Source organism: Aegilops tauschii, chromosome 7 (genome assembly GCF_002575655.3).
Source record: "Aegilops tauschii subsp. strangulata cultivar AL8/78 chromosome 7, Aet v6.0, whole genome shotgun sequence".
Classification (NCBI taxonomy): Eukaryota; Viridiplantae; Streptophyta; class Magnoliopsida; order Poales; family Poaceae; genus Aegilops; species Aegilops tauschii.
Window position 1 is genome coordinate 113839325 of NC_053041.3, and position 12436 is coordinate 113851760.

Below are 12436 nucleotides of genomic sequence, written 5' to 3' on the forward strand. Positions count from 1 at the left end.
CAAACCTCTCAGGTGCGCAAACGAGATATTGTTGTTAGACAACATTATACCTACGATACACAAGGAAGCGTTGATGGGCCCTGACTCCAGAATTGGCTAAATGCCAATACAACCCGAGTTAGTTTCCATATAAGTGATTCAAGATTAAAACCTTGATACACCTTTCGGAGGACTTAGAGTCTAACGAATATTTATGGAACTTAAAACTGATACGGATAAAAATGTTTTATCCATAAAGCTTGACTTGTTGAAATAACAAGTTCAAGAGTTGACTACGATGAGGTTGTTTTCATCGTAGCGATGCTTAAAGTCGGTTCGGGTTGAACTAGCAATTAATACATATTTCAATCATGAGATATGAAACATGGATGACAATAGGATTTCCATTTGATGGAAATGAAACCAAGGACTTGCATGTGTTACAGTCCAAGGCATTTTGTCTATCCAGAGGATGCTAGTAAGGGTGCAAACTTCAGAGTTCCAGCTATGGACAGAAGAGAGCAAAATGGAGTTGGAATCTTCGTGCTTTGATGAAATGGTTAAAGGGGTTTGACTTCATCAATGGGTAACGAAGATGCTTGTAATTCAAGAAAGTAAGTGGGAGCGTAATAATATTTCTAAAAACCTTATGTGCTTGGCACATTGGTAATTGGAAATAAATTTCTTGACACGAATTAGGACTTCATTTGAAAATAGTTTTTCGATGAAGTGCTTAGGCTAAATAGCCTCAATGTTAGGCATGATGATCTATGGAGATAGATTTACCTAATGGGGCTAAGCAATGAATACACATTGACAAGATGCTAAAACCTTTTAGCATTTAAAACGCCAAGGAGTGATTCTTGCCGAAGTCACATGGAAAGAGTTTTTGCGAGACTCGGTGTCCCAAAACACTGATGAGTAAAATACATGATGGAGATTCCACACACTCTTGTGTTTGGATTAATCATGTATTCCATGGTATGTAAAACAACCAGATATGTCCGATACTCTCAAGGTGTTGCGAGTATGGATACCAAAGTGATCAAATTACTGATCATGGGACAACAGTGAAAGATGTCACAGAGTACTAGAGTAAGTACTGATGACATGGTTTTCTCGCAAGCAAAGATCATGAAGAGTTCGTTGTAAAATGTTACATCGATACAGTCTTCATCTTTTCTCCATGCGATTTTCGATTTAAATTAAGGGTTTTGTGTAACACACAATGTGGTGGCACAGTTAGTTGGAATTTGTTCAAACTAGTTACTGTGGCGAATCTATAACAAGGGCTAAGTATGTTGACGCTTTAGAAGCGACAAAGAAGATGTTGAATCATATAGTTCATTCACGAACTTAGTATGGTTCCAAGATGGCTTTTGACAATGGGACACTACTGCAGATAGGTGCTCCATCACTCAGTCTGAGGAATCCAGGTTCGACCTGTGATTCACATACATACAAAGCCAAGTCCACACAAAATATGAATTTTGTGAAAACGTGAAAACGCGAGGACATGCAAAGATACACACGGAGCTGAAGCCGTCAGATCCGTTGGACATCAGGCTATACCACAAGCGAAGCATATTTACACCGGTGTGCCACAGGTGTGAAGTGCATTAGCATAAGCTAGATTACTGTCTCTAGTGCAAGCGGCAGTCTGTAGGAGATATGCCCTAGAGGCAATAATAAATGTTATTGATTATCTCCCTGTTCATAATTATGTTTATGTTCCATGCTATAACTGCTTTGGTTCCCGAGCCCGTATATCCATAAAGGCTCTGGGGAGAACCCATATGCACTTGTGGAATAATAAATGGTAAAATGTATTCCTAGTCGTGCCTCTAAGACTAGCTCAAGTGTTGCATGATGATTATGTTTTCCCAATCATGGGCATGTCTATGCCAAGCAACTTTGAGGGCACAATGTCAGGAAGGACATTTGTGTTGAATCGACCCGAATTGATGTTATGCTATGAGATACATTCGTCACAAGTTAATGGTCTATAACACAGAGATAGTTAATGTTTGCATAATTCCTTAGACCATGAGAGTATCGAGTTTCTTCATGCTTGCTTCATGAACTTTGGGGTTTGTTAAACGTCATTCGTAACTGGATGGCTATTACAGCGGCTTACGGGTTCATGGGAAAGTATGTTAAGTAACTTGATAGCTCGAGATTGGGATTTGCCCCTCCGACGATGGAGAGATATACTCGGGCCCTCTCGGTGTTACGGTGTCCATCATCGTCTGGCCAGACACTTTGTGATTTGATCACGGGGATGCCGGAACACGAAACGAGAAAAGAGAACAAAACCGGTAACGAGGTAACTTGCATAGTGGACAAAGTGTTGGCCCACGGGGATGCAATAAATCTCACCTCAGGTGTTTGTGATATATCGTGAAGCAACAGGAATAGCACACGGCAACTGGAGGTTCACTCGAATATTTATTCGTGTGGGTATAGGGGTCAATATGGGTGTCCACGGCTCCGATGTTGATCATTGATCGGAAGGGGTTCCGGGTCATGTCTATACTTCACCGAACCTATAGGGTCACACGCTTAAGGGTCATCTATCTGTTGAATACTAGACAGGGACTGAGAGAAAATCACCGAAAAAGTTTCGGACACCGGAAAAGTTTCGGACAGCGGAAAAGTTCCGCAGAGAGAGGTCACCGGATGAGTTCCGGTGAAACTGAAAGGTTGTTTCAGGGGATACCATAAAGTCAAATTGGTTTCGGCACATGCCTGATAATTCTGGGAGGATGCCAGAATCATTCTGGAAGCTTTCTGGAATTTTTCAGGATAATAACCGGATATGCTTCGGAGCTGCCGGAACCACTTCAGATGTTTTTCGCAGATGAAATTCACTAATCTGAAATTGTTTCAGAACGAATCCAAAATCATTTTAGTGGGTACTAGAATTATTCTAAGACCCACAGAAATATTTTCGGATTTAGTGGACGCGAAAAATTGTCTTCATGAATAGTGAAAACACATTCTTGTTTGCTTTTCACAGATGAAAATCACTAAACTGAAATTGTTTCGGAACGCGTTGAAAATTATTTTAGTGGGTACTGGAAATGTTCCGAGCCCACATAAATATTTTCAGTATATAGATGCATTAATTAAATAAGAGATATTGTGATATCCCAACATAACCATAATCCAACAAGGAGCAATCTTCATCTTCACCTGCAACTAGCAACGCTATAAGAGGGGCTGAGCAAAGCGGTAACATAGCCAAACAACGGTTTGCTAGGAAGGGTGACAAAGGTTAGGTGTTCATGGCAATTTGGGAGGCTTGAAGAGCAAGTGATAGGTAGCGCAGCAAAGCGATAGAACGAAGCAGCTAGCATAGCAATGATAGTAGTGAGATCCAAGGTGACGGTCATCTTGCCTGAAATCCCGCTAGGAAGAAGAACGAGTCCATGAAGAAGATGAAGCCACGAAGACGAACGAATCCTCACGATCGCAACGACACGGGAACTATCGAGAAGAAGCACACAACATGGTAAACACACCACACATGAACAAGGCATGATGCTCAACCAAGTATGATGCATGACAAGGCTACGTGAAGCTACTCATGGCAAGAGATGAGGCATACAAGAGCAACACATCAAAGCAAGTTTAAATGAGGCCGGAAACAACATATAACAATTTCGGTAAGTCCTCATATGCAAATTTCGAAATTGGTCCAGCTCTGAATAAACTTTATGGTCAAGTTGTTAAACAGCAAGTTAAGATGCACCAAAATGATGTAAACGAAAATCTAGTCAAGTTACATATATGGTTCATTAGATTCGGAGCTACGGCCTAGAAGATATGAGCAAAACAAGATAAGCATGGCATTGATGCAAAATGCATTCAAACATCAAGCAAACACCTCAAAACAAGGATGCAACAAGGTAACATGAAACTACATGCAAAACTAAGCAAGTTTCATATAGAGCATGCTCAAAACGGAGCAACGGTGCAACACATACACTCCAAACAAGATATAACAACAATCTGTCCAAAACAGCAACTAGGCATCTAGCAAGCATCAAAACCACATGCTACAGCACCTCAACATGAAAACAAAAGGCACGGACATAATGTATAGGTAAAGCATGACAAAACATGAACACTGAGCTATGTCCAGAAATCAGTAGAACATGCTCCAAAGGACATGGCAAGATTGCAAATAATAACAGATTCACAGACTGCAGAAATCACTGGACATGGCAGAAATAACATCAGGTTGCAAAGTTTAGAGCTATCAAACGACATGCTACAGGAACATATCATAGCAAAAAAAGGCATGGCATGAATCTACTAATTTCCTAGAACAAAAGTCCCTTACTGATTACGAGCCAAAAAGGCACAGAAGATATGATGGCACCCATGTAAACATAGCAAGTAATATGACAGATTCATACTTGGTTAAAATAACAGGACATGGCAGAAACAACGATAAGTAGGCATGTTGGTGAGCTTGAACCACTCACCACAGAGCAATACATGGCATGAAAAGGTAACCAGCAGTAAGATGGCACATATATGAAGCTAAGCATTGCAATATCATAGTCAGAGGGTGCAAGGATCACTAGCAAAACACATGTCAAAACTGAACTTCATGTTAACAGGCTGACAGCAGCATTATTTAGCAAGTTTGGAGCATGATAATAACAAGCTACAGCAGGCTATAAATGCAAAAAAAGTGCATAACATTTATAACAAAACATCCTTAGTGAATATCTCCAAATCATGCATAGAATGACTTGTAGCGGCAGGTTTACATGGCATCACAACATAACAGACTCAGACTTGGCAGAAATGACCAAGTTACAGAAATCAGCAACATCATGGAGGCTACTTTGCATGCTTGTGCTAGTCACCACACATATCACAAAAATACAAGACAAGCACCCCAGTAAAGATGGCATGATGTAGTACAAAACTCATGTAGACATCAAGCTCATAGGATGGACACACAAAATGCAATGGAAAAGACAAATCACCAAGTTCTGATAACAGACAGCAGTTAACATCATATAGCACTCTTGCAACGATGATTAGGGCATCAACATGACCTCAAACAAGCATGGCACAATGGAACAAAATGAAGAGCATCTCATGGAGAACATTTCGATATATTACACGCATGAATCGGAGCACCGAGCACGAAGTTATGGCATGAAGAACAGAGCAGCATAATGCAACGATTTCGGGATTTAACAGAATTTTACCACTCCGAAAAATCTGGCAACACGCAAGCAAATGACATGGCAACAACGACGAATAACTTGAAAACACCTGGCTCATCGGATCCGGGGCGTTACACTATGGGCTCACTGGGTAATGCACATCACTATAAGCCTTGCAAGCATTGTAACTAATGAGTTAGTTGCGAGATGATGTATTACAGAACAAGTAAAGAGACTTGCCGGTAACGAGATTGAACTAGGTATTGAGATACCGACGATCGAATCTCGGGCAAGTAACATACCGATGACAAAGGGAACAACGTATGTTATTATGCGGTTTGACCGATAAAGATCTTCGTAGAATATGTAGGAGCCAATATGAGCATCCAGGTTCCGCTATCGGTTATTGACCGGAGATGTGTCTCGGTCATGTCTACATAGTTCTCGAACCTGTAAGGTCCGCACGCTTAAAGTTTCAGTGACGATTGTATTATGAGTTTATGTAATTTGATGTACCGAAGGTAGTTTGGAGTCCCGGATGAGATCGGGGACATGACGAGGAGTCTCGAAATGGTCGAGACGTAAAGATCGATATATTGGACGACTATATTCGGATATCGGAAAGGTTCCGAGTGATTCGGCTATTTTTCGGAGTACCGGAGAGTTACGGGAATTCGCCGGGGAGTATATGGGCCTTATTGGGCTTTAGGGGAAAGAGAGAGGAATGGCTGCGCCCCCCCCCCCCCCCAAGGCCTAGTCCGAATTGGACTAGGGGGAGGGGCTGCGCCCCCTCCTTCCTTCTCTTCTCTCTTCCCTTTCCTTGACTCCTACTCCTACTACTTGGAAGGGTGGGAATTCTACTCCCGGTGGGAGTAGGACTCCTCCAGGGCGCGCCATAGGGGCCGGCCCTCTCCCCCCTCCTCCACTCCTTTATATACGTGGCCAGGGGGCACGCCATAGACACAACAATTGATCTCTTGATCTCTTAGCCATGTGCGGTGCCCCCCTCCACCATAATCCACCTCGATAATATCGTAGCGGTGCTTAGGCGAAGCCCTGCGTCGGTAGAACATCATCATCGTCACCACGCCGTCGTGCTAACAGAACTCTTCCTCAAAGCTCGGCCGGATCGGAGTTCGAGGGACGTTATCGAGCTGAACGTGTGCTGAACTCGGAGGTGCCGTGCGTTCGGTACTTGATCGGTCGGATCGTGAAGACGTACGACTACATCAACCGCGTTGTGGTAACGCTTCCGCTTTCGGTCTACGAGGGTACGTGGACAACACTCTCCCCTCTCGTTGCTATGCATCACCATGATCCTGTGTGTGCGTAGGAATTTTTTTGAAATTACTACGTTCCCCAATAGCTCAAACTCTTAGTACTCATACTGCTGAGCCATCAATCCTCCATCGTCATAGGCGCTGGTATTAAGATACTGTAGAGGGTCATCGTCATCCTCGTCGATGGCATCATGCATTGCTTCTTCGACGGCGGTGACGTCATCAACCACTAATGGAGTCTCTTCCTCACGCTGTCCGCTATCACCCGGCATGACAGGCGACGCTAATTGGGTAGGTGGGGTGTTGGTGTTCATACCTTGCTGAGGCTGCGTGGTCGTGGGTGTGCTTCCGGCCGACTCCAGACGAAGCAGACTCTTCGGCCACAATAGGACCCAACTCTTGCTATCGCCAAGCCGACGCGGGGTCTCATCGTCATCTCCCCCTAGTGCTACTGGAGGAGCCAAATTCTCATGGCCCAGTTTGACACTGGCCACGGAAACCTTGAAGACGTTAGGGGGGATCAGCCGGCTGTGGAATAATCCTTCCTTCGGCTTCACTATCGTCACCTTTCCCACGTCCACCTTCTGGCCGCTGATGGTGTATAGAATGGTGCATGGAGTTACATCAACCTGCAAAGACATGTCTGCGACGTGAGACATCTGAAAGGCAACGGAAATGGGAGATTATACATATATTGAAGAGGGCTGGTGTGACAGGTACCGTGAGTGCGTCGAGCTCAGCAAAAGACGATGCCCCGCCGAGCATGACAGAGACGGAGGATGGGCTGCTATGAGCAGGTGCTGGTGCAACGCTAAACGACCTTCTCCCGAAGAAGTTGGAAAGGGGAAAGTCCACTGCCTCTTTATCTGGATTTTGCTTGGTCCAACTGACGATACCCAGAATCAAGACACTATACGAAACTGTCATTTCCTCTCTTGCGGCAGGTACCGCTACTTTGACTGTCTCAGCTGATTTCTTATCCACCGCAATCTCAACCTTCTTGTCGATGTTTTATTTGTTTAACCTCTGTCTTTCCTTTTTCTCCTCGGCAGTCTCACCGTAGTACTTCTTCCACGTGGCGCCGTCTCCGACACCGTGCACGCATCCATACGACGGCCAAGTGTCCACCGGGAGTTCTTTGAATATGTTCAAGGCCGGGCTGAATGGGGTGTCCCACTTGCGCCTCGCCAACGCCTCAGACGGCGAGTCTCTTTCGGTGGCAATCCTTTGCTGCTCTTTCTGCAAAAGGAACATGGATCATTTACAAATGTGACTAAACGTGCATTCTAATTGATCCGAAGCTAAAATTAGGGGATAAATTAATAATTACCAGCAATCTCATGAAATCCTTCGTGACTGCGTCTGTATCGAAAACCTTGTTGACTCGGTCCCAACGGTACCGGGCCCTGATTACGTCACGCTCCTGCGGGATGGTGAACTCTGCCAAGGGGTCTGGGATCCCCAGACTTTCGCGTTCCGCGTCCTACTTGGCCCATATGGGCCTCTTCCCCGCGTAACCACGACTTCCGAGGTGGTGGCACCCCATGTTCCTCTCTTGAAGCCCGTTCATGTACTCCGACTTTTCTTTGGCAGCTTCGGCAACACAAGCCTTCTTGAATATTTCGAACTGCTCTTCTGTAATTGTCGGATTATCCTTTACAATCTCGGAGTAGGCTTGCTCTTTGACGATGATCCGATGTCTCACCCTTACTTTCTAGGCGGACAATGCGCCGCTAAACATTCCCATGCCGCGCCTGTTTATCTTCTTCATTGTCTGGTCTTGCCACGGTCGAGTACATTTGATTTTATCCCGAACCGGGAACCAGAATCCCTGGTGTAGCTTCCTTAGGAGGGAGTGCCTGATACGTCTCCAACGTATCTATAATTTTTGATTGTTCCATGCTGTTATATTATCATTCTTGGATGTTTTATAATCATTTTAGTCATTTTTTGGTACTAACCTATTAACATCGTGCCAAGTGCCAGTTGCTGTTTTCTGCATGTTTTTTACATCGCAGGAAATCAATACCAAACGGAGTCCAAACGCAGCGAAACTTTTTTTGGATTTTTTTGGACCAGAAGACATCTAGTGGGCCGGAGAAGCGCCTCGGGGGGGGTGCTCCGAGAGGAGCACGACCCACCAGGGTGCGCCAGGAGGCCCAGGCGCGCCCTGGTGGGTTGTGCCCACCTCGGGTGCCACCTGAACCGACTCTTTGCTCTATAAATACCCCAATATTCCAGAAACCCTAGGGGAGTCGACGAAAATCAATTCCAGCCGCCGCAGAGTCGAGAACCACCAGATCCAATCTAGACACCATCACGGAGGGGTTCACCACTTCCATTGGTGCCTCTCCGATGATGCATTAGTAGTTCTTTGTAGACCTTCGGGTCCGTAGTTAGTAGCTAGATGGCTTCCTCTCTCTCTTTTGATTATCAATACAATGGTCTCTTGGATATCCATATGATGTAACTCTTTTTGTGGTGTGTTTGTTGGGATCGGATGAACTTTGAGTTTATGATCGGACCTATCTTTTTATCCATGAAAGTTTTTTGAGTCTTCTTTGATCTCTTATATGCATGATTGCATATAGCCTCGTATTTTTTCTCCGATATTTGGGTTTTGTTTGGCCAACTTGATCGATTTATCTTGCAATGGGAAGAGGTGCTTTGTAGTGGGTTCGATCTTACAGTGCTGGAAATAATGCTTGTCCTAATCTTGGGGATGCTTTTCTTAATGAATATAATCCTTTGATTCCTTCTACTTTCGATAAGAAAATTTATTATGATGATAGCATGCCTCCTATTTATGATGAGTACATTGGTGAAAGTGGGTATGGAAGAGGGTCAACTCTAGGTAGTAGTGATCCCACTATTTTGGAGGGTGTTGAATCTTATTACAATATTGATATAAGTGGATTTGGAGAGGTCATGACTTTATTTAGTGATACATCCACTATTTTGGAAGAGGTTTCAATTGATTATGACAATGAATTTGCTATCTATGATGATTATTATGATGACATGTATGCCATAAAGAGTGATAAATCTTCTATGCTTTTGCATCATGAAAAGAGTGCTGTTTGTGATAGTTATATTGTTGAATCCATTCATTATGCCTCTGAAAATTATAATGAGAGAGGAACTTATGCTCTTACAATTCTCAATAATGTCAAGTTTCTTCTCTATGTGTTGATTGTTTTGAAGTTGCACTTGGTTTGCCTTCCTATGCTAGTTGATTCTTGTTCCCATAAATTGTTTGCTCACAGAATCCCTATGCATAGGAAGTGGGTTAGACCTAAATGTGCTAATCATATGCTTCATGATGCTCTCTTTATGTTTCAATTCTTCTCTTTTATGCGAGCATCATTGAAATCATCATGCCTAGCTTAAAAGGCATTAAAGAAAAGCGCTTGTTGGGAGACAACCCAACACTTTTACCTACTTTTTTTGTGTGTTAACATGATTATGCTACTGTATTGACCATGTTTTATTGCTTTTTTTTCAATAAAGTGCCAAGTAAAGCCTTTAGGATCATGTTGGGTGATAGTTGATTTGATCTTGCTGAAAAACAGAAACTTTTGCGCTCACGAAAATAAGTCTCATTTTTAACAGAAGGGTGCTTTTGAGTTGATTCTTTTTCCAGAAGATTAATATAAAAATTTCTCACGTGGTCTAAGTTTTTCAGAATTTTTGGAGTCGCAGAAGTATGGTTTGAGTGCAGATTACTACAGACTGTTCTCTTTTTGACAGATTCTGTTTTCGATGCATAGTTTGCTTGCCTTCTAGTTTCTATGGCTTATATTGCTCAATATAAATTGTAGAAATGATATGCTACAGTAGGCATTGTGTGGAAACAATTATGAATCTTGTCCTTGACAGTACCAAAGTGAAATGGTTTGCTCTTTATCATATTAACCTATCTCACAAAGTTCCGTTAAGTTTTGTGTGATTGAAGTTTTCAAGTTTTGGGTGAGATGTCGATATGAGGAGAATAAGGAGTGACAAGACCCTAATATTGGGGATGCCCAAGGCACCCCAAGTTAATATCCAAGGAATATCCAAGCAACTAAGATTGAGGATGCCCCGGAAGGCATCCCCTCTTTTGTCTCCAACATTATTGGTAACCTCACTTGGAGCTATGTTTTCATCCGTCACATGATATATGTTTTACTTGGAGCGTCATTTTATTTTGTTAGGATTTTCTTGCTGTTATCTATAATAATGTTTTGCATCTTTTACTTCAATAAAAATGTCAAGGATAGCCTTTGCCATGCTTATTTTGCAAGTATGCATGTTGCTGTTTAAAGACAGAAAGTTTATCGCTGTTGCAAAAATTCCCTAGAAAAGTCAGAATGTGATAAAATGTTGAAACTTTTTGCATAATAAGCTCTGATAAATTTTATACAGTGTGGTAAATTTTCATAATTTTTGGAGTTAGGGAAGTATGATGAATCTTGCATTCTTTACAGACTGTACTGTTTTGGCAGATTGCTGTTATGTTTGCATTGTTTGCATATGTCTGCTTGTTTAATGATTCTATTTGAGGATAGGAGTATTAAATATGCAGAGGCATTTAGTATGCAATGTTGAATAATAGTTTTAGTTATTTGCTACAGTGTAGAATGATAAAGCTTTTGCATTGGTTTGTGCTAACTTATTTCACGAGTTCTTGTTGAGTTTTGTGTGGGTGAAGCTTTTGAGATTTAGGATAACCGTGATATGAAAGGAATTAAGGAGACACAAGAGCTCAAGCTTGGGGATGCCCAAGGCATCCCAAGTTAATATTCCAAGAAGTCTCAAGCATCTAAGCTTGGGGATGCCCCGGTAGGCATCCCACCTTTCTTCTTCCACAATTATCGATTAATATCGGTTGAGCCTAAGTTTTTGCTTCTTCAGATGATGTATGCTATCCTTGAAAAGTCATTTTATTTTGTTTTGCTTGCTTTTTTAATAAAATACTTAGATCTGAAAGTTTTAAATAAGAGAGAGTCCTCACATAGCTACCCATTTACATAACTACTCGCTTGATCTTCACTTATATCTTTTTGGAGTAGTTTGTCATTTACTCTTGTGCTTCACTTATATTCTATGAGTAAATTGTTGAATGAACTGAATATCATGAAGTTGAAATCATATCAAGCCTAGTGGTAGCTTCACATTGGGTTTAGAAAGTGAAATCTTTTGAGGCTTGACAATCACAATATTGGTCATACAAGCAATTCACGAATAATTAGTATAAGGAAGAGAACTTTCACATGCAAATACACTATCATAGAAATATTTTGTGATTGTGAGCCCCCATCAAAATATTATATGCCAAAATTGTTGACGTTAGACAAGGAAGACAACGTAATGATTTATGTTTGTTCATATTCACATAGAAGTTATATTGTCATAGATCCTTCAACATGTGGTGCTTGCCCCCCATCTTTGCTAGCCAAAAATTCTGCACCAAGTAGAGATACTACTTGTGCATCCAAAAAACCCTTAAACCCAAATCTTATTTTCAAGTGTCCACCATACCTACCTAAGGATTGAGTCAGATCCTTCAAGTAAGTTGTCATCGATGCAATAAGGCAATAAAAATTACTTCTAAAAGTGTGAGATCATTTAGTGTAAGAGAAAATTGAGCGTTGTACGAACTTGGATGGCAAAGAATAAAAGCGACAGACTGCATAATAAAGGTTGCCATCTTAAGGGGCAATACAACGTGACGTTCTTTTGCACTAAGGGATTGAGCATACAAACAAATAAGCGCATGGCAACCTCTGCTTCCCTCTGCGAAGGGCCTATCTTTTACTTTTTAGTATTTATTTTTATGCAAAGAGTCAAAGTTTTTCTCTCTATTCCTTTTTATTTTTCTCTTTTCGCAAGCATCATGTAGTGAGGAAAGATCTAGGCACATATGTCCAGTTGAATATGGGTAGCATGAGTTATTATTGTTGACATCTCTCTTGAGGTGAATACGTTGGGAGGCAAAACAAT